Here is a 16295-nt window from a genome sequence, read left to right as displayed (position 1 = left end):
ATTCATACAAAATATAATCAATGAGATTTTATTCTCTTGCCTGAATTGAACAAATATGTGTTAGGGTTGGCAGAACGCACTAAATAAAATATAATAATAAAGTACATTCGACACCTGGGGTCCACCATGCAGAGATGTAAAACTGCAGCTAATGTGAACAATGGCGAACTAAAGGTAGAGAAATAGCAACCTAAACACACAGTCTTATCCATCACACAGTGTGAACAGAAAACTAAGTAGCAAGCTCTGTTACTCCACAGAGCGGCAACATACCGCAGAGCACTGAGTGCTATACCCTGTTAAACATCACAGGAGTATGGAAAATAATAACACTAGATACAAACCCTGTTAAACTCACAGAGGAACGAAGTTCACTAACAGAGCAGATAGCATGCAGTCGTCTTAGGGCCCCTTCACACTGGTCGATTCTGCTACGATTACGACGCATTTGCGTCATATTCGACATCGCAGTACGAGCTCGTAGCCAGCGGTCACACTCTACGATGTTAACGCTTTTTCTGACGTAGTTGCGATGTGAACGTCACGCGTCGCAATCGTACGCTACCCTTCACACCGCCATAGTCCTACGACTCCGAGCGTGACGTATTACCAGCATGGGCGTGCTAAAACGTCACGCCCAATCAGGAGACAGGTATGCGGAAGCCCAACCCACGTAGTCGCATTACGAGCTCGTATGACCGCCGTCACATACTACGATTTCGACCGCCACAGCGAGACATTTACGACGAAAGAAAGTTCTGCTCTTTCTTTCACATCGTACGATGCTGGGCTGCGTCGCAAATCGTAACGCCATGTCACACTTTGCAACCTCGGAACGAGGACGGATAAACGTCACAAATCGAACGCTCGTTCAGACTTTGATTGCACAGTGTGAAGGGGCCCTTACAGTCAGCGACTGCACTCAAAACAACTTCTCTCCGGAGGTGTCGGAATTCTAGTGGCTATACCCAGCCCTGAATTCATACAAACAAACTCCTCTCCGGAGGTGCTGGAATTCTAATGAGCACATGCAGACAGGCCACACAATTGCAAAGTTCATACACACATGAACATAAGTTGATACTAGTGCACCAGCATGCGCCATTGAGAGCCTTTTATACCTTAAGCTCACGTCCAGTCAGACAGGACCTTTCCTGTATTCCAATCTGAAGCTGCCACATCACCAGAGCAGCTGTCATCCGAGCACCAATGAGAAGGCACCACATCACGGACATGCTAAGTGGGGTGAAATCTGGACTTGGGCTCCAGAGCACATCGCTGCACGTGTATACCAGTAGTCACCATAGACTTAGCTGGAGAGCCAGCAGTAACTGCACATACAGCATGAGCCTGGGAAAGGCGCTGGGACCGGAGTCTGCGCTGAGCAGTCATCTCAGTGGCCGATCCTGAAAGGGAGACCACAGCACCAGACAAGGCTTGGGATCTAACCCATGCAGTGGAAAAATACTGGCACCTAACATTTTGTTTGAGTAGAATTTCAGGAGATTTAGCGTGCTAACGCACTAGGATGTGTAATTTGTCTAAAAAGCAATAATATTTTAAGTGCTATATTTAAATTGCCAAAATGAGTCCAGCAGTAGCTCCCACACGCATAAGTATAATAATAAAATGTTACAGTTAGAAGGGACCTCAAAGATCATCATGTCCGACTCCCTATTCAATGAAGAGAAGGATTCACTAAACCATATCTAGCAGATGTCTGTCCAGCTTCTGTTTGAAGACTTCCACTGAAGAAGAACTCACCACCTCTCAAGGCAACCTGTTAAACTCATTGATCACCCTTACTGTCAAAATGTTTTTTTCTAATATCTAATCTGTATCTTCTCTCTTTCAATTTCATTCTATTGCTTCTTGTGTTTTCATGTTCAAATGAGAACAAGTATGATTCCTCTGCACTGTGACATCCCTTCAGATATTTTGATACTTAAGTCTCCTCTTAGCCTTCTTTTTTGCAAGCTAAACATTGTCAGATCCTTTAATCGTTCCTTGTAGGACATACTTGGGAGTCAGCTCACCATCTGGTAGTTCTCTGAACTTGCTCCAGGTTTTCAATGTCTTTTTTAAAATGTGGTGGCCAAAACTGAACACAATATTTCAGATGAGGCCTGACCAATGAGGAGGAAAATTACTTCACATGACCTAGACTTTATGGTTCTCCTAATACATCCTAGAAGTGTGTTTGCCTTTTTTTGCTGCTGCATCACACTATAGATTCATGTGCAGTCTGTGATCTATTAGTATACCCAAATCTTTTTCACAAGTGATGTTGCTTAGTTCTATTCCTTCCATTCTGTAGATGTCTTTTGTTTTTCTGTAAAGCTGGAAAAAACATAATTTATTACCGTGCCGACACAGACCGCATGGGGAGCCCAGTATCACACAAGACAGGATTAGATACACGGCTCAGCATACTGTATCACACAGGATAGGATTAGATGCACTGCCCAGTATCACACAGGATAGGATTAGATACACAGCTCAGCAGACAGTATCACACAGGATAGGATTAGATACACAGCTCAGCAGACAGTATCACACAGGATAGGATTAGATACACAGCTCAGCAGTCAGTAACACAGGATAGGCTTAGATATGCAGCTCAGCAGACAGTATCACACAGGATAGGATTAGATATATGGCTCAGCAGACTGTATCACACAGGATAGGATTAGATACACATTGTTAGGTGTTGAGTTCCCACCGCTGCACAGGGGGAATCTTGAACCATCTCCGCTGCGGTCTCTCATTCTCCTCCGGCCGCAGTGGAGCCTGCTCAGCAGAGACGTTGGTCCCAGCGCCTGGCTTGGACCGATACTGCACGTTTGGTTACTGCTGCCCTTCCAGGTTCAGCCATTATAACCAATACTGTTTAGCGGTGAGCAGGCGCTCCTGCGACTAAGTCCTGCTTTTCTCCTTCTGAGCATGGAGGACCTCTCATTGGAGGTCGGGGGTCACACGCTCAGGCCCTGTAGCAGCTCCTATTGGTTCACTAGGAAGGTCCTGGAGAGTTGCAGCTATAAAAGGTTCACATGGCTACACTGCCATGCGCTAGTATAAACCTGTTATCGTGTGTATGTGTGGTTGTATGCCTGTTCTGGTGATTGCTCCTTAATCATTCCCATTCTTAGTGATGTTGAATACTCGCGAGTCGCGAATGTTGGAGTTAACTAGCGCCTGACAGGGCTAATCTACACATAAAAGCGCTGTACGCACTCTGTGCGGCTATCTCCAGTTACTCCTGACAATCGGTCAGTGCAGGGTGGGAACTTCCTCTTGATCTAAGCATCTGACTCAGGGCATCATCAGGTGCGGACCCAATAGCCACCGAGGGTCAGAGCGGGATCAATCAACAGCATTGTGGGGGTGAATTGCAGGGATCCCACTAGATTCATTTGTTGCACCCTGTGACTGCTAACAGGGCACATCGTTTCCTTTATTCCCTGCGACTCTGTGAAGTAACAGAGTTCGCTCCTATACAGACCAGGTGATGGAACCCATGTCTATTTTGGCATAGTACCGCCAAATAGTGCTGCTATTAACTAGCAGCAGGTTCCACTCCTGCACGGTGGACACCGGGGTATGAACGCAACTTTAATATCATTATATTTACTCGGTGCGTTCCGCCAACCCTAACACACAGCTTAACAGACTATCGCACAGGATAGGATTAGATACAAGGCTCAACAGACAGAAACACACAGGATTGGATTAGATACACGGCTCAGCAGACAGTAACACAGGATAGGATTAGATACACGGCACAGCAGATAGTATCACACAGGATAGGATTAGATACACAGCTCAGCAGACAGTGTCACACAGGATATGATTAGATACACAGCTCAGCGGCCAGTAATACAGGATATGATTAGATACACGGCTCAGCAGACAGTATCACACAGGATAGGATTGGATACAAGGCTCAGCAAACAGAAACACACAGGATAGGATTAGATACACAGCTCAGCAGACAGTAACACACAGGATAGGATTACATACACAGCTCAGCAGACTGTCACACAGGATAGGATTAGATACACAGCTCAGCAGACAGTATCACACAGGATATGATTAGATACACAGCTCAGTAGACTGTATCACACAGGATAGTATTAGATACACAGCTCAGCGGTCAGTAACACAGGATAGGCTTAGATACACGGCTCAGCAGACAGTATCACGCAGGAAAGGATTAGATACATGGCTCAGCAGTCTGTATCACACAGGATAGGATTAGATACACAGCCCAGTATAACACAGGATAGGATTAGATACACAGCTCAGAAGACAGTATCACACAGGACAGGATTAGATACACAGCTCAGCAGTCAGTAACACAGGATAGGATTAGATACACGGCTCAGCAGACAGTATCACACAGGATAGTATTAGGTACACAGCTCAGCAGACTGTGTCACACAGGATAGGATTGGACACACAGCTCAGCGGTCAGTAACACAGGATAGGATTAGATACGTGGCTCAGCAGACTGTATCACACAGGATAGGATTAGATACACATCCCAGTATCACACAGGTTAGGATTAGATACACAGCTCAGCAAACAGTATCACACAGGATAGGATTAGATACACAGCTCAGCATACTGTATCACACAGGATAGGATTAGATACAAAGCTCAGCAGACAGAAACACACAGGATAGGATTAGATACACGGCTCAGCAGACAGTAAGGGTACTGTCACACAGTGCAATTTTGATCTCTACGACGGTACGATTCGTGACGTTCTAGCGATATCGTTACGATATCGCAGTGTCTGACACGCAGCAGCGATCAGGGACCCTGCTGAGAATCGTACGTCGTAGCAGATCGTTTGGAACTTTCTTTCGTCGCTTGATCACCCGCTGACATCGCTGGATCGTTGTGTGTGACACCGATCCAGCGATGTGTTCGCTGGTAACCAGGGTAAACATCGGGTAACTAAGCGCAGGGCCGCGCTTAGTAACCCGATGTTTACCCTGGTTACCAGCGTAAACGTAAAAAAACCAAACAGTACATACTCACATTCCGGTGTCTGTCCTCCGGCGTCTCAGCTTCTCTGCACTGTGAGCGCCTGCTGGCCGGAAAGCGAGCACAGCGGTGACGCGGTGACGTCACCGCTCTGCTTTCCGGCTATGGTGCTTACACAGTGGAGAGAAGCAGAACGCTGGGGGACAGACACCGGAATGTAAGTATGTACTGTTTGTTTTTTTTACGTTTACGCTGGTAACCAGGGTAAACATCGGGTTACTAAGCGTGGCCCTGCGCTTAGTAACCCGATGTTTACCCGGGGACTTCGGCATCGCTCCAGCGCCGTGATTGCAAAGTGTGACCGCAGTCTACGACGCTGGAGCGATAATCATATGACGCTGCGACGTCACGGATCGTGCCGTCGTAGCGATCGAAATTGCACTGTGTGACAGTACCTTTACAAACAGGATAGGATTAGATACATGGCTCAGCAGATAGTATCACACAGGATAGGATTAGGTACACAGCTCAGCAGACTGTCACACAGGATAGGATTAGATACACGGCTCAGCAGACTGTATCACACACGACAGGATTAGATACACGGCTCAGCAGACAGTAACACAGAGGATAAGATTAGATACACGGCTCAGTAGACTGTATCGCACAGGATAGGATTAGATACACCACCCTCTGACACAGACTGCAAGGGGAGCCGGTGTCACACAAGATAGGATTAGATACATGGCTCAGCAGACAGCATCACACAGGATAGGATTAGATACACAGCTCAGCAGACAGTATCACACAGGATAGGATTAGATACACAGCTCAGCAGACAGTATTACACAGGATAGGATTAGATACACAGCTCAGCAGTCAGTAACACAGGATAGGATTAGATACATGGCTCAGCAGACTATCACATAGGATAGGATTAGACACAAAGCTCAGCATACTGTATCACACAGGATAGGATTAGGTACACAGCTCAGCAAACAGTATCACACAGGATAGGATTAGATACACAGCTCAGCATACTGTATCACACAGGATAGGATTAGATACATGGCTCAGCAGACTGTATCACACAGGATAGGATTAGATACACATTCCAGTATCACACAGGTTAGGATTGGATACACAGCTCAGCAAACAGTATCACACAGGATAGGATTAGATACACAGCTCAGCATACTGTATCACACAGGATAGGATTAGATACAAAGCTCAGCAGACAGAAACACACAGGATAGGATTAGATATACGGCTCAGCAGACAGTAACAAACAGGTTAGGATTAGATACATGGCTCAGCAGATAGTATCACACAGGATAGGATTAGGTACACAGCTCAGCAGACTGTCACACAGGATAGGATTAGATACACGGCTTAGCAGACTGTATCACACACGACAGGATTAGATACATGGCTCAGCAGACAGTAACACAGAGGATAAGATTAGATACACAGCTCAGTAGACTGTATCGCACAGGATAGGATTAGATACACCACCCTCTGACACAGACTGCAAGGGGAGCCGGTTTCACACAAGATAGAATTAGATACATGGCTCAGCAGACAGCATCACACAGGATAGGATTATATACACAGCCCTCTGACACAGACTGCAAGGGGAGCCGGTTTCACACAGGATAGGATTAGATACACAGCTCAGCAGACAGTATTACACAGGATAGGATTAGATACACAGCTCAGCAGTCAGTAACACAGGATAGGATTAGATACATGGCTCAGCACACAGTATCACACAGGATAGGATTAGATACATGGCTCAGCGGACTATCACATAGGATAGGAATAAATGATAAATGAATGAATTGATGCCCTGAAGAAGAGAGCAGGAAAGCTCTTGAAACGCGTAGGCTTCAATAAATCACCTAAAAATTTACACCGTGTGCGCGGTCTTCAGTTTACCTAAGACTACTACTCTCAACATCCTATAGGATAGGAATAGACACACAGCTCAGCATACTGTATCACACAGGATAGGATTAGGTACACAGCTCAGCAGGTAGTATCACACAGGACAGAATTAGATACACAGCTCATCAGACATTATCACACAGGATAGGATTAGATACACGGCTCCGCAACAGGATATGCCAAAGGAGTGGACCTTTTCATTCCAAGAATTCCACTCATTCCATCTGATTTGCCTTTTGATTTTAAACACCTCCAATTTTGAGTTTGACTGGCATTTGCAATGTCCATTAACAAGGCTCAGCGACAGTCTGTGAAAGTAGTAAGGATCAATTTGCAATCTCCATGCTTTTCTCATGGTCAACATTATGTGGCCAGTTCAAGAGTTGGAACTGCCAAAAATCTGTTCATCTTTGCACCAGAAGGAAAAAACAAACATGTTGTTTATCAAAACGCTCTTGAATGAGTTGAAAATAAAATACTTTCAATACTTAGGTAATCGTTTAGTTAATTTCTGTTGCAAATCTGTAGTGTATGATGTGAAATGTTTTTATGTGCAATATAATCATTGTAATTTGTTATAACTAAGAACAGTTAGTTACTATGCCCAGGCAATGCTAGGCTCTTCAGCTAGTTGTTTATAATTTAGAAAAAATAAAATATTCCAATAATTGGAAAATGTATCTTTGTGAAGGACAAACATAAATAGTATTTAAATAAAGTATAGGTAAGATAAAGAGAATCGATGAAAACATGCAAAATATTTATCACTTTGCTCAGACTTGAAAAACTCATAATCATATTGGACTCTCGTGTACTCATGTTGATTTTTTAAGTGATCACTCTTGAATTTGTTATTACCCTCTCTGTTAGTAATCATTAATGTATGTGATGAGTGCATTAAAATATGTACCTTTTACGGTCTTCTGCCATTTCTAACGCTGTTCTGCTCCTTTCCTGCTTCCTATGAGTGCAGTTATGACCTGATGGCTCATAGAGTGTATTTAATGCGGGCCGGATATCACATTTTCAAGTCTATAAGACACAGATTGAGGCTATTATGATGTACAGGTGCTTCTCACAAAATTAGAATATCATAAAAAAGTTAATTTATTTCAGTTATTCAGTACAAAAAGTGAAACTCGTATATTATATAAAGTCATTACAGAGTCATCTATTTCCAATGTTTAGTTATGTCTATGTTGATTATTATGGCTTAGAGCCAATGAAAACCCAAAAGTCATAATCTCAGTAAATTAAAATAATTAACAAAATACACCTTCAAAGGCTTCCTAAGCATTTAAAAAGATCACTTAGTCTGTTTCAGTAGGCTCCACAATCATGGGGAAAACTGCTGACTTGACAAATGTCCAGAAGGCAGTCATTGACACACTCCACAAGGAGAGTAAGTCACAAAAGGTCATTGCTAAAGAAGCTGCCTTTTCATAGAGTGATGCATCGAAGCATAATAATGGAAAGTTGAGTGGAAGGAAAAAGTGTGGTAGAAAAAGGTGCTCAAGCAACCGGGATAACCGCAGCTTTGATAAGATTGTTAAGAAATGGCCATTCAAAAATTTAGTGGAGATTCACAAGGAGTGGACTGCTGCTGGAGTCATTGCTTCAAGAGCCTCCATACGCAGACGTATCCAGGACATGGGCTACAAATGTCGCATTCCTTGTGTCAAGCAACTCATGACCATTAGACAAGGCCAGAAGTGTCTTACCTGGGTCAAGGAGAAAAAGAACTGGACTGTTGCTCAGTAGTCCAAGGTGTTGATTTCAAATGAAAAGTAAAATTTGTATTTTGTTTGGAAATCAGGGTCCAAGAGTATGGAGGAAGAGTGAAGAGGCACACAATCCAAGCTGCTTGAGGTCTAGTGTGACGTTTCCACAATCAGTGATGGTTTGGGGAGCCATATCATCTGTTATTGTAGGTCCACTATGTTTTATCAAGACCAAAGTCAGCGCAGCCATCTACCAAGAAATTTTAGAACACTTCATGATTCTCTCTGCCGACAAGCTTTTTGGAGATGTAAATTTAATTCTCCAGCAGGACTTGGCACCTGTCCACACTGCTAAAAATACCAATTTCTGGTTTAAAAACAACCATATCACTGTGCTTGATTGGCCAGCAAACTCGCGTGACCTTAATCCCATAGAGAATCTATGGAGTATTCTCAAGAGGAAGATGAGAGACACCAGACCCAACAATGCAGATGAGCTGAAGGCTACTATCAAAGCAACCTGGGCCTCCATGACACCTCAGCAGTGCCACAGGCTGATCGCCTCCATGCCACGCCACATTGATGCAGTAATTGATGCAAAAGGAACTCCAACCAAGTATTGAGTGCATTTACTGAACAAACATTTCAGTAGGCCAACATTTCGAATTTTAAAATCATTTTTCAAGCTGGCGTTAAAAAGTATTATAATTTACTGAGAATGCCTTTGGGGTTTTCATTGGCTGTAAATAAACACTTGAAATAGATCACTTTGTTTGTAATGACTCTATATAATATATGAGTTTCACTTATTGTACTGAAGAACTGAAATAAATTAACTTTTTGATGATATTCTAATTTTGTAAAATAAAACACCTGTATTTGCTTTGAGTCTCATAGACTTACAATGACTAGAGCCGTGTTGGGAATGGCATACGACAGCAATGGGTAAGTATTTTAGTACACTCACTGCATACACACATTTGTAACAAAGGAAGCAATACAAATTTTGGAGCGCTGTTTTTTTTTTCTTTTCTAGAAGAAAAGATAAAAAGGTACCAGAACTAAACATGCTATGTATTTCCATTACATGTCCAAGAAAACTAAAGTTGATTGGCACATATAAAAAAAAATAGATAAAATCTTCAAATTTTATTCCATATATGTTAAATAAATACAATTCAGATGTTGCTGAAAGAAAAAAAAACACTCTTACACATTTCTGCTGCTCTGTGCATTCTTGGTCTATGACAACTTTCTCTTTCTTTGCACATAAAGGACACACTTCATCATTAATTGCATGGTGAGTAATTTCTTCAATTTTTTCATTATAGGCAATAAAATACAGGTAACGAAATTGCTATATTGACTAAAATTAACTTTTTGTTAGGGGCCTTTCAGATACGGTTCCAATACCTGAAATATGTTTGCGTGAATGAGGCTTTGAAAGGCATTTCCAAAATGTCATATCTTACTTATGTCATGAATAGTGTTGAGCGATACCGTCCGATATTTGAAAGTATCGGTATCGGAAAGTATCGGCCGATACCGGCAAAGTATCGGATCCAATCCGATACCGATACCCGATACCAATACAAGTCAATGGGACTCAAGTATCGGACGGTATCCCTGATGGTTCCCAGGGTCTGAAGGAGAGGAAACTCTCCTTCAGGCCCTGGGAACCATATTAATGTGTAAAATAAAGAATTAAAATAAAAAATATTGCTATACTCACCTCTCCGAGGGAACCGGCAGCGTTGTTTGCTTAAAATGCGCGCTTTTCCTTCCTTCCGTGACGTCACGGCTTCTGATTGGTCGCGTGCCAGCCATGTGGCCGCGACGTGACCAATCACAGCAAGCCGTGACGTAATTTTCAGGTCCTTCTAGGCATTCAGTATTTTAAAATTACGTTTCGGCTTTGTGATTGGTCGCGTCGCGGCCAACATGGCGATGCGACCAATCACAAGCCGTGACGTCACGGGAGGCAGGAGACGCGCGCATTTTAAAATGCGCGCGTCTCCAGCCTCCCGTGACGTCACGGCTTGTGATTGGTCACGTCGCCATGTTGGCCGCGACGCAACCAATCACAGAAAGCCGTGACGTAATTTCAGGTCCTTCAGTATTTTAAAATTACGTTCCGGCTTTGTGATTGGTCGCGTCGCGGTCACATGGCGACGCGACCAATCACAAGCCGTGACGTCACGGGAGGCTGGACACGCGCGCATTTTAAAATGCGCGCGTCTCCTGCCTCCCGTGACATCACGGCTTGTGATTGGTCGCGTCGCCATGTTGGCCGCGACGCGACCAATCACAAAGCCGGAACGTAATTTTAAAATACTGAATGCCTAGAAGGACCTGAAATTACGTCACGGCTTTCTGTGATTGGTTGCGTCGCGGCCAACATGGCGACGCGACCAATCAGAAGCCGTGACGTCACGGAAGGAAGGAAAAGCGCGCATTTTAAGCAAAGAACGCTGCCGGTTCCCTCGGTGAGGTCCAGGCTGCGTCGGAGAGGTGAGTATAGCAATATTTTTTATTTTAATTCTTTATTTTACACATTAATGTTGTTTCGATACCGATACCCGATACCACAAAAGTATCGGATCTCGGTATCGGAATTCCGATACAGCAAATATCGGCCGATACCCGATACTTGCGGTATCGGAATGCTCAACACTAGTCATGAATGTTTGAAGGCTTTAGAAAAATATTTAGAATTGAGAGTCCTCAGTGGTTGATACCTTTTAATGGCTAACTGAAAAGATGGTAACAAATTGCAAGCTTTCGAGACTACATATGTCTCTTCATCAGGCAAAGACTAAAACAAATTCTGAAGAATCACATATTTATGCACAACATAGTATAGTGAAAAAAAAAAAAAAAAAAGAGGGGAAAAAAAACCATGGATAAGCTAGGTTACAATAAACAGTTACGTCCATAAATATTGGGCCAATTCTTAGATAAGGATTGTTTTATTGTCCTGTGATTAGGGTCTCGTTCTGGTGTGATGACCCCACATGGTCTGAGGGGCAAGTTCATTAGTTGATGTAAAAAGACATAAATCCGTGTGACACATTCATTCCTGCATTTAGAGTGTCAAAGGTCGTCATCAGTTTATATTCCCAGACTCTTCTGTCTCTCTGAGTTTTGAAGTTACTTTTCAATACAAGTAATTTCATGTCCATAATGCTATGATTTGGGAGACAGAAATGTATTGCCACAGGTATATCCATTCTTTTTTCTTTTATTGTATGGCGATGAGAGTTCATCCTTGTTCTCAGTTTCTGCCCTGTCTCCCCCACATACAGACCCCCAGTTGGACATTTAGTACAAATAATTAGGTACACAACATTAGAAGTGATGCAGCTGAATGTACCTGGTATCTTGTAGTCCTGGTGTGAATTGGGGATCTTTATCTTGTCCGTGGTCATTATAAATGGACAGGTTTTACATTTTTTCTGATTGCAGGGAAAGGTACCTGCAGCTGTTGGAGAGGACAGGGAGCTTCTGACAATGATGCTTCTTAGATTTGGGGGCTGCCTAAAACACAGTAGTGGGGGGTCTGGAAAAATGGATTGTAAGCGGGCATCTTTTTGCAGTAAAGGTTGTAATTTCCGTGCAGCTCCCCTTAGCGCCTCCAGATTTGGATTGTAGGTGACCACTAGAGGCACCCGGTTATTTTCTTCTTTAGTTTTGTAATGTAGCAGGTGATTCCTTGATATTCTGGTGGCTCTTGTGATCTGATTTTCAATTGTTCTTGGATGGTAGCCCTGATTCAAAAAGGTCTTTCTAAGGCGACCCAGGTGTTCATCTCTATCCATTGGGTTGGAACATATACGATTGTATCTGATGGCTTGGCTGTAGACAATGGAGTTTTTTATGTGTTTTGGATGGAAACTGTCCCATTTAAGGTATGTTGGACGGTCGATTGGCTTCTGATACAGGGATGTCTCTATTTTATTGTTCTGCAGCTTAATGATGGTGTCTAAAAAGTTAATTTCAGTGCAGGAGTAGTTGAGTGTCAAGTTGATGGTAGGATGAAATTGATTAAACTGTTCATGGAACGACTTTAGCTGTGGCTCAGACTCCGTCCAGATGATTAAAATGTCATCAATGTAGCGGTAGTACGCCAGGGGCCTGATGGGACATGAGGACAAAAAGTCGCTTTCAAGCTTGGCCATGAACAGATTTGCATACTGTGGGGCCATTTTACTTCCCATTGCTGTGCCAGTCTCCTGTAGATAGATCTTCTTGTCAAACTCAAAGTAATTGTGGGTGAGGATAAATTTTATAAGTTTCACCACAGAATTTGCATCAGTCCCTGTGTTTTCCAGGAAGAATATGCAGGCATTTACTCCATCCTGATGTGGGATATTGGAGTACAAAGATTCCACATCCATGGTGACCAGGATGGTTCCTTCTGGTAGAGGACCAATTGCTGATAGTTTATTCAATAGGTCAGTTGTGTCCTGAATGAAGCTGGGTGTATCTTTTACTAGGGGTTTAAGAATACCCTCTACCCATCCAGATACCTGCTCAGTAAGGGTGCCCACACATGAAATAATTGGTCTTCCTGGGTTTCCAGATTTGTGGATTTTGGGAAGCATGTAGAATGTCCCTGTTCTTGGACTTTCTGGTATCAGGTCATTGGCTCTTATGGATACGTCAGGCAGACAGGATACTAACTTGTTGAGTTCCTTGTAATAGTCCTGTGTAGGATCCGACTCCAATGTTTTGTAGTAGCGTGTGTCCATAAGTTGTCTGTTTGCTTCCTTCATGTAGTCTGATGTGTTCATCATGACTATTGCACCTCCCTTGTCAGCAGGTTTGATGATGATTTCTTTGTTGGTTTTCAGAGACTGTATGGCCTTTCTCTCCTGGGCACTGATGTTGAATGCTTGTGTCCTGTTAGTATCTATGATGGTGGATTTTATCAAATGTCTGAAGGAGACTATAAAATCCACCATCATAGATACTAACAGGACACAAGCATTCAACATCAGTGCCCAGGAGAGAAAGGCCATACAGTCTCTGAAAACCAACAAAGAAATCATCATCAAACCTGCTGACAAGGGAGGTGCAATAGTCATGATGAACACATCAGACTACATGAAGGAAGCAAACAGACAACTTATGGACACACGCTACTACAAAACATTGTAGTCGGATCCTACACAGGACTATTACAAGGAACTAAACAAGTTAGTATCTTGTCTGCCTGACGTATCCATAAGAGCCAATGACCTGATACCAGAAAGTCCAAGAACAGGGACATTCTACATGCTTCCCAAAATCCACAAATCTGGAAACCCAGGAAGACCAATTATTTCATGTGTGGGCACCATTACTGAGCAGGTATCTGGATGGGTAGAGGGTATTCTTAAACCCCTAGTAAAAGATACACCCAGCTTCATTCAGGACACAACTGACCTATTGAATAAACTATCAGCAATTGGTCCTCTACCAGAAGGAACCATCCTGGTCACCATGGATGTGGAATCTTTGTACTCCAATATCCCACATCAGGATGGATTAAATGCCTGCAAATTCTTCCTGGAAAACACAGGGACTGATGCAAATTCTGTGGTGAAACTTATAAAATTTATCCTCACCCACAATTACTTTGAGTTTGACAAGAAGATCTATCTACAGGAGACTGGCACAGCAATGGGAAGTAAAATGGCCCCACAGTATGCAAATCTGTTCATGGCCAAGCTTGAAAGCGACTTTTTGTCCTCATGTCCCATCAGGCCCCTGGCGTACTACCGCTACATTGATGACATTTTAATCATCTGGACGGAGTCTGAGCCACAGCTAAAGTCGTTCCATGAACAGTTTAATCAATTTCATCCTACCATCAACTTGACACTCAACTACTCCTGCACTGAAATTAACTTTTTGGACACCATCATTAAGCTGCAGAACAATAAAATAGAGACATCCCTGTATCAGAAGCCAATCGACCGTCCAACATACCTTAAATGGGACAGTTTCCATCCAAAACACATAAAAAACTCCATTGTTTACAGCCAAGCCATCAGATACAATCGTATATGTTCCAACCCAATAGATAGAGATGAACACCTGGGTCGCCTCAGAAAGACCTTTTTGAATCAGGGCTACCATCCAAGAACAATTGAAAATCAGATCACAAGAGCCACCAGAATATCAAGGAATCACCTGCTACATTACAAAACTAAAGAAGAAAATAACCGGGTGCCTCTAGTGGTCACCTACAATCCAAATCTGGAGGCGCTAAGGGGAGCTGCACGGAAATTACAACCTTTACTGCAAAAAGATGCCCGCTTACAATCCATTTTTCCAGACCCCCCACTACTGTGTTTTAGGCAGCCCCCAAATCTAAGAAGCATCATTGTCAGAAGCTCCCTGTCCTCTCCAACAGCTGCAGGTACCTTTCCCTGCAATCAGAAAAAATGTAAAACCTGTCCATTTATAATGACCACGGACAAGATAAAGATCCCCAATTCACACCAGGACTACAAGATACCAGGTACATTCAGCTGCATCACTTCTAATGTGGTGTACCTAATTATTTGTACTAAATGTCCAACTGGGGGTCTGTATGTGGGGGAGACAGGGCAGAAACTGAGAACAAGGATGAACTCTCATCGCCATACAATAAAAGAAAAAAGAATGGATATACCTGTGGCAATACATTTCTGTCTCCCAAATCATAGCATTATGGACATGAAATTACTTGTATTGAAAAGTAACTTCAAAACTCAGAGAGACAGAAGAGTCTGGGAATATAAACTGATGACGACCTTTGACACTCTAAATGCAGGAATGAATGTGTCACACGGATTTATGTCTTTTTACATCAACTAATGAATTTGCCCCTCAGACCATGTGGCGTCATCACAACAGAACGAGACCCTAATCACAGGACAATAAAACAATCCTTATCTAAGAATTGGCCCAATATTTATGGACGTAACTGCTTATCACCCATGGTAATTCTGCTTCATGTCACCTAGCTTATCCATGGTTTTTTTTCCCCTCTTTTTTTTTTTTTCTCTATACTATGTTGTGCATAAATATGTGATTCTTCAGAATTTGTTTTAGTCTTTGCCTGATGAAGAGTCGTATGTAGTCTCGAAAGCTTGCAATTTGTTACCATCTTTTCAGTTAGCCATTAAAAGGTATCAACCACTGAGGACTCTCAATTCTAAATATTTTTCTATCTACTGGCTAACACGGTACCAAGATATATTTCTTTCCTGTAACAAAATGAAGGCTTTAGAAAATCCTATACAATTTTTTTTTAAGTATGGATTGTTGATGAGGTTTTCGCATAAATAGATACTCTGATCTTTACTATGCAGGTCAGAATTTCTTGAGTAGGGAGTGATGTCACAATAGCTATGTTGACTGCGGGAAGGAACACCGTCTAACTCTAAGTGACATTCAATCTATCCCTTTTGAACCTTAGAAATTGAAGGAACTTGTCCCTAGGGAATCTTACTCCTTTTTCCCATTCACACAAAACACGTATTACAATTCCATTCCATTCCAAAACTTACCATTGGTTTGAATGAATATAGAGACTTAAGCCAATATAGCATAAATTATATTAACTACTAACAGTAAATACATGAACACTTTTACATGAACACA

This window comes from Ranitomeya variabilis, chromosome 5 (assembly GCF_051348905.1).
Source record: "Ranitomeya variabilis isolate aRanVar5 chromosome 5, aRanVar5.hap1, whole genome shotgun sequence".
Lineage (NCBI taxonomy): Eukaryota > Metazoa > Chordata > Amphibia > Anura > Dendrobatidae > Ranitomeya > Ranitomeya variabilis.
The sequence above is the reverse complement of the archived record's forward strand: the minus strand, read 5'-3'. Positions refer to the sequence as shown.